Source organism: Choloepus didactylus, chromosome 19, assembly GCF_015220235.1.
Source record: "Choloepus didactylus isolate mChoDid1 chromosome 19, mChoDid1.pri, whole genome shotgun sequence".
NCBI classification, from domain to species: Eukaryota; Metazoa; Chordata; class Mammalia; order Pilosa; family Megalonychidae; genus Choloepus; species Choloepus didactylus.
The window spans coordinates 13,369,335-13,376,903 of record NC_051325.1 but is presented as its reverse complement, the minus strand read 5'-3'; the positions used below and the strand labels follow the sequence as shown (position 1 = coordinate 13,376,903).

At 46.7% G+C, this 7,569-nt stretch overlaps 1 pseudogene; it reads left to right on the top strand.

The window, feature by feature from the left end:
• Window positions 1-2,419: 2,419 nt before the first annotated feature.
• LOC119516075 lies at window positions 2,420-3,051 on the top strand (annotated as a pseudogene).
• The last annotated feature ends 4,518 nt before the right edge of the window (window positions 3,052-7,569 follow it).

The following is a 7,569-nucleotide window of genomic DNA, read 5'->3' as shown; positions in this document are numbered from 1 at the left end:
AGGCTTTTAGTTGCTTACACTTTGGTGAGACCTGTGTTGTCACATGGACCCAACCCATCATTTTCCAGTTGTGTGATTTTGGATAAGTCTGGTGACCTCCCTGAGCTACAGTTTCCTCATCTTCTCACAGGATTGTGGTGAGAATTAAATAAGATAATGCATGTAAAGATCTTGGTACACAGTTCATGCTGAATACATACTCCTTTTTTTTAATTTGCTTTGCTTTTCTCTTCTTTTCCTCTCCTCTTGTCGCTTACCTTCTATGTATATATGATATATCTGACAATAACAAATATGTTTTTAAAAATACAAATAAAGAGGAACAAGGAGGGTTGGTTTTCCATGACCTGTCCTCCTCAGCCTGGGCTTTCTTGAGGTTGGTGGCTGGCATTTCCAGGTAAGCTCACCAGGATTGGGAGCCAAAGGTGAGAAGGGGGAAGGCAGGCTGGGGCAGGCACTGTGGGCCAGCACCCCACCCCCTAGGGCCACCCCAGCTCTGGAGGCCTTTCTTTAAAGACTCAGGACTTCTCTGTGCTGGCCCAGCTGGTTGGACATGCCAAGAATCTTTGCTCCACTGGGGGAATAATGCTTGGGAGGGTGCTTGTATCGGTTTGTATATATTATGTTCCCCAGAAAAAGCCGTGTTCTTTGATGCAATCTTGTAGGGGCAGACATATTAGTGGGAATTAAGTTGGAATGTTTGGATTAGGTTCTTTCCATGGAAATGCACCCCACCCAACTGTGGGTGATAACTGATTGGATAATTTCCATGGAGGTGTGGCCCCGCCCATTCAGCATGGGCCTTGATTACTTCACTGGAGCACTATATAAGTTCAGACAGAAGGAGCGAGCTTGCTACAGACAAGAGGGACACTTTGAAGAATGCACAGAAGCTGAGAAAGTAGCTGCAGATGAGAGGCAGTTTGAAGACAGCCGTTGCAAGCACTCTTGCTCTGGAAAAGCTAAGAGAGGAAAACATCCCAAGAGCAACTGAGAGTGACATTTTGAAGAGGAGCTGCAGCCTAGAGAGGAATGTCCTGGGAGAAAGCCATTTTGAAACCAGAACTTGGAGCAGATGCCAGCCACATGTCTTCCCAGCTAACAGAGGTTTTCCGGACACCATTGGCCATCCTCCAGTGAAGGTACCTGATTGCTGATGTGTTACCTTGGACACTTTATGGCCTTAAGACTGTAACTTTGTAACCAAATAAATCTCCTTTATAAAAGCCAATCCATCTCTGGTGTTTTGCATCCCAGCAGCATTAGCTAGAACAGTGTTCTGTGCTGGCTCCCAGAGTGTGCGCACAGGGACGAGGCTTAATAACTGCAGCTTTTAGATGAACCTCGAAGACATCACATTAAGTGGAATAAGCTAGAGACAAAGGACAAGTATTACATGATTTCACTTATATGAAATGGCTAGAAGAAGTAAATTCCTAGAGCCAGGAAGCAGACTACAGGTTACCAGGAGCGAGGGGTTGAGGGGAATGTGAAGTTATTGCTTAATGGGTGCAGAGTTGCAGTTTGAAATGATGAAAAAGTTTGGGTGATGGATGGTGGTGATGGTAGCACAACATGTGAATGTAATTAATGCCACCGAATGGTATACTTGAAGTGGTTAAAATGGGAAAATTTGAGTTACATGTATGTTATTGCAGTACATTTTTTAAAAAATTCAGTATTAAAAAAAGACAAGGAGGTTATTAAATGCAAGGAAGAAGAATGAAAAAAAAAGGAGCAAGGACTGTTATTAGAGGCTACATATAAAAAAAAATAAATAGCTGCACCTTTTATTTGCCAAGTCCCCATCCTCTCTCACATCCTCACTCCCCCACCATGTCCTCTGCACCTCCCAAATAAACCATCCACACCCAAATCCTTGTCTCAGGGCTTGCTCTGGGGAACCCAAACTAAGACATTTGCTGACACAGTTGAGGGGAACGGTGAGAAGATTCAGTGGGGGACGCTGGGACCCAGCTCCACCCCCTCCTGGTCCTCACACTTGCAGACAGGATGGAGGCAGGAGGGAGGCAGTGAGGGGTCATCCTGACTTTGCTGGGTGGCCATTAGCTGTGTGGCCCCAGCTAAGGCCTTCCACCTCCCGGGATCTCAGTTTGCTCATTGACAATACAGAAATAACAATTGTATAGGTTGTGCCTGCATTGTGGATTAAGTCCGAAATGATTTCACTTATATGAAACCCCTAGAAGAAGTAAATTCCTGGAGCCAGAAAGCAGACTAGGAATGGGGGGTTGAAAGGGAAACAGAAGAAAGGGAAGTGATATTGTTTAATGAGTGCCTTAACTATTTTTCTTCTGTCTTATGCTAAAAAGGAGTTACAACTGCTCTGAGAATCTTTCCAGCACTCAGGAGACAAAGAAGAGCCTGGAAGAAATAAGAAAACCCTGAACCAGGAATCATGGCAGCCAAACCCATGCTCTACTACTTTCGTAGCAGAAGCAAGGATGGAGCTGATCTGCCAGCTGCTAGCTGTAGCTGAAGTGGAGTTTGAAGAAGAGTTTCTTCAAACAAGAGAACAATATGAAAAGTTGTGGGCACTTACTGTTTGGCCAAGTGTCTTGGGTTGAAATTGATGGAACGGGTCCAAGGCTGTCTAGAGCCATCTCAGCTACTTTGCTGCCACGTGCAACTCAGATGGGAGGACGTGAAGGAGGCAGCCAGGATGGGTATGATCAAGGAGAGCACGCTGGACCAAAGGATGGTGTTCGCAGTAACTCCGTTCAAACCACCCGAGGAAGAAGATAATGCTGCTTTAGTCATCAAGAAAGCTAAAACCCATTAGTTCCCTGTCTTTGAAAAGCTTTGAAAGACCATGGAGAGGAATTTCTCATTGGCAACAAATTCAGCTGGGTGGACGTGCAACTGATGGAAACTATTTTAAGGGCAGAAGAACTCGGTGCTTCTGTTCTTCCTGACATCCCTGGGCTAAAGGTGGTTTATCAGCATCCACAAGAACCCCAGGAGGAAATGAATAGGAACAAATACTGTAACAGAAAATATGCCTCCAGGTCAATCTCAAAAGAAGCTTAAGCGGGGGACGGGGCAGGGGAAGTATTTGTAAAAGTTAAAAAAAATTAAAATAAAAAAAAAGCTTAAAACTGCTTGGAGTGTATTGTTAGCCAAGCATTTAATCAATGGCTACATTATTTAATATAAATATTAAACTATGTTGCATTCCCTTGAAGGTTGACTCTCAAGTAGATAAAAGCTTGAGCAACTTCAGGGTCCCTTGACTTAGAATATCAATATAAACTGGATCAGCGAGGGAAGGGCTAAGAACTAGTTCCAGGATGATTCAAATGAATGGAATCTTTTCAAACATTTCAAACCGTAAAACCCAGTAGCTGGGTTATACATAGATTCGAGGTCAAACCTGCCCGTTGGTACCTCTTTGTCCTTACAGCCTTGAGGAAACAGAGAAATACATCGTGGGGACCATTCCATCCATCAGAGATGACAAAATACAGAGGGTCTTAGAGCAGCCAGGCCACAGATGGTTGCTCGTCATGAGACCCAAAGCATGCAAATTGAGTATTTGTAAGATTGCAGAAATAATATTTATGAAATAAAAATAACTTCTGAACTTTAAAGAAATGGTTCTTTCACAAGTTATTTCTGACTGCGTGTTCACATCTGACCTAGTTACTGAGTGACGCATTTTTCTGATTCAATATATTTTCAGCTACTCTGCATTTTATCAGCCCTCTCCATGTCTTGGTAAGAAATCTGTTATTATCCACATCGTACAGGTGAGGAAGTTGAGGTCCCGAACGGTAAACACCCAAGGTCCCAGAGCAAGTTGCTTTGTCTGGAACCTAAAACTGCTGACCCCAAGTCCAGGATGTTTTGGCTGCACCATGTTCTTCTGGAATGCAGCTCACTGAGCTCAGAGATGGTGATGGAAGAGGTCTTCTGCTGTTGGTATCACCACCAGGAGCCCCTGCTCACAGGCTTGCTTCCTGCCCTCTTGGAACTTACAGTCTAGAACAGTGGTTCTCGGCAGGGGGCAATGCTTGGGCCATGTCCAGAGGTATTGCTGGTTTTCACAATGGAGAGGGCAAGGAAGCAGAATCACATGGAGAGCTAGAGGGATAGGGGCTTCTGACAGGGAGAAGAGCTTTTGCACACATGGGTGAGGGGTAAGGGTCAGGAAGTACAGGTCCAAGAGGCGGAGGGAGTGGTCAGTACAGTCACTTTGGAGCTTGCAGGAATGAGAGAGGCCCTGCATGTCAAGCTGCTGATGGGATCGCAGATGTGGTCATCTTGGGAAAAGACCATGGGCAGCTGTGGTCTCCAGGTGGATCTCGCCTCTGTAGATCCACAGCCAAGCGCCTGGTGACAGGGCTGGGCTGCCACTGGCCATCAGGTCAGTCAGAAGGACAAGCTGGATGTGGAGCGGAGAGAGGGGGTATAAACTGGACACCATGCCTCCACCCTTTGCCATATCCCACCATGATGACACTCAAATGCATCAGCCGCTGTTTTGCTTCCACCTTCAGAATCTCTGGTGAGTTCCTCTTTTGCCCAAGTCAAACCCAGCGCCATGAAGAGAAGGGGTCTGGGAAGTTCAGCTTACAGCTTTGCCAACTGCACACAGCACGAGCCAGCCCAGTGCTATGAGACATAAATGATGAGCCAAACAGTGTCTTAGGGGAAAGGAGAGCATATGGCCAGGGGCCTTGGCCCAGTGCCAGGATGGAGTAAAATGAGGCAGTGGGTTTGTGGGGCCAGTTCCTAGCCAACAAGAACAGCAAGTGTTGAAGGCCCCTGTTCCCGTTTGCTAATGCTGCCGCTATACAAAATACCAGAAATGGATTGGCTTTTATAAAGCGGGTTTATTTGGTTACAAAGTTATAGTCCTAAGGCCATAAAAATGTCCAAACAAAGGCATGAACAATAGGCTACCTTCACTGAAAAACGCTGATGGTGTCTGGAGAACCTGTTAGCTAGGAAGGCACAGGACATGGCTGGTGTCTGCTCCGTGGTTCTGGTTTCAAAATGGCTTTCTCCCAGGGCATTCCTCTCTAGGCATCTGAGAGTGTTCTCTTAGTTTCTCCCAGGCAAACTCTGGGCTAGCAAAAGTCTGCTTTCAAAGGCCTTCTCCAAAACGTCTCTCTTCTGTCTGAGCTCTTATTTGGCTCCAGTAAACTAATCAAGACCCACGCTGAATGGGCAGGGCCACACCTCCATGGAAATAATCTAATCAAAGGTATTACCCACAGTTGGGTGGGGCGCATTTCCATGGAAACAACCCAATCCAAAGATTCCAACCTAATCAACACTACTAACACACAAGATTGCATTCAAGAACATGACGTTTTGGGGGACATAATACATCCAAACTGGCACAGGCCCCTAGCAAGAAAAGGGCCCAGGATATGAAAGAAAACATCACGCTTGAAAACTGAGAGGCTAGAGAGGAGCCAGTGTAGCTGGGGAGACCATTTGGGAGACACCCCCAGTGAAAAAGCTGCAGTGTGATCTGAGATCAGGGTGCCGGCTGGTAGAGATGGAGAGAAACAGAATCTAAGAGGGACTTCAGAAGAGAAAGCAACAAAACATGGTGATGATTTGGACCTGGGGGTGGGCAGAGGAAGATTCCTGCCCCAGGACAACTCCTGGTTTTCTGACTTGTGGCACATAAAGATCCTTGGAGCGATCCAGGCTTGGGGAAGATAACTGAATTCCAGCTTGATTGTTCTGAATTGGAGGTGTTTTCAAGGCATCCCAGTGGAGACGTCAAACATGTGCTGGACACGTGGGTGTTGGATTTGTTGCTGTGAGGATGATAACTTGAGCTGGAGTCCCGGATGAGATTTCTTAGGGCTGAGGTTCCCCCAAGCACAGTCCGTGGACCAGCGTCATCAGCATCATCTGGGAGCTTGTTAGAGATGCAGAATCTCCGGCCCTGCCCCAGTTCTGCTAAGTCAGAAACACTGGGGGTGGGGATCGGGGGTGGGGGTGGTGGTGAGGATGGCAGTCTGTGTTTTAACAGACCCTCCAGGGGATTCGGAAGCACAGGAAAGTGTGACCCTGGGCAGCGGTTCTCAAACTTTGCTTTCACTCTAGAATTATCTGGGGGAGCTTTTAAAAGATCCCAAGGCCCAGGCCCACCACAGACCCTAACATCAGAACCTCAGGAGCTGGGACCCGGTAGGGCAACCCACGTGTTGCAGCTTTCTCAGGACTGTCTGGGACTTTCCCTGCACCCCAGGGAACTTCTCAGAACTGGGCACGACAGATCCAGCCATTAGAACTTTAAAAATTTCCCAGATGCTTCCAACCGTGCAGCCAGGTTTGAGAACCAGGGTCCTTGGATGGCCATTTCATCCTGCTTGAACACTAGAATCATCTGAGAGCTTTAAAAAATTTTTGTAGTCCACAGATACTGTTATAACGAGCTGGCATGGAATCAGGTTATCAGTTACAATCAAAGCCTCCAGACAGGGTTGGAACATGAGTGGAGAGAGGAAGAATTAAGTGTGGGAGAAAAGGGTCCACTAGATCATGGCCACGTAGAGAAGGACAAGCCTTCAAAACAAGGATGAAGAGGTAGCTGAAGGAGCAAGAAGGAAACCAGAAGCAAGTGGGGCCTCGGCAGCCCCCCGGAGAAGGCTGGCAGATAAAAGAGGAGGGCATCTGTGTGAGCTGCACCGAAAAGACAAGAAGGACGAGGCTTGAACAATGTCCATTGGGTGAACTGCATGGAGTGGGGGCTCTGGAAGACAGATGGGAGGGTGGGAGGGTTGAGAAGTGAAGAGGGGATGAAGAAGGATGAGAGGGAGGGGCAACTCTTTCCCAAAGCAAGGTGGTCAAGGTGAGAAGAGAGATTGCGGAAGTTGGTGAGAGAGGAGCTGGAGGAGGAGTCATTTCATTTTCCACCTATTTTTTTCCTGCTCTTCTTTCTTTTCTATTCTCTCCTCTCCTTTCTTTCCTTTTTAATGACCATGCTTTCCTCTTATCCTCAGAAGAAGGGAAAAAGTCTTTAAAAAGAACCCTCTCAATACGCTCCGGAGCATTTCAAAGTAGAACTACTTAAGCTATTTCATTCCCTCTGCCCCGGAACAGAGGACTTAAGTGATGACTCCTACACATTGGCATTAAACGACTGGTCCAAAGTCAGAGCCAGGAGCAAAATCTGGCATCCTGGAGCCTTGCCCATTTCCTTCTCACTGCACCCTGCTCCCACGGGAGCTGGGGACCACGATGTGGCCTCTGCTGAAGTTGTGTTTATTTCAAAAACTGATGGTGGCCAATTGATCTTTAGTGTTTAAGTGGGAAAGGAGCCAGGCTTGTTTGGCTGGGTAGATACACTTCAGTTCCACTAGCGATCATAACAAGAGGGCACAGAAAGTTAGGGGCATCTGATGAAGAATGACTCATTCCTCTTAAGATCTGCTTTCTGATCCTTTGAGAAAAACCTGCTGATTCAGAAAAATCCACCCTTCCTCCAACCTGGCGTGCAATTTCTTTTACACCTGGTATTTAGTCACGAGAAAATACTGGGAGCTCTCTGTGGATTGACAATTTTTTCTGTGGTTTTTCTTT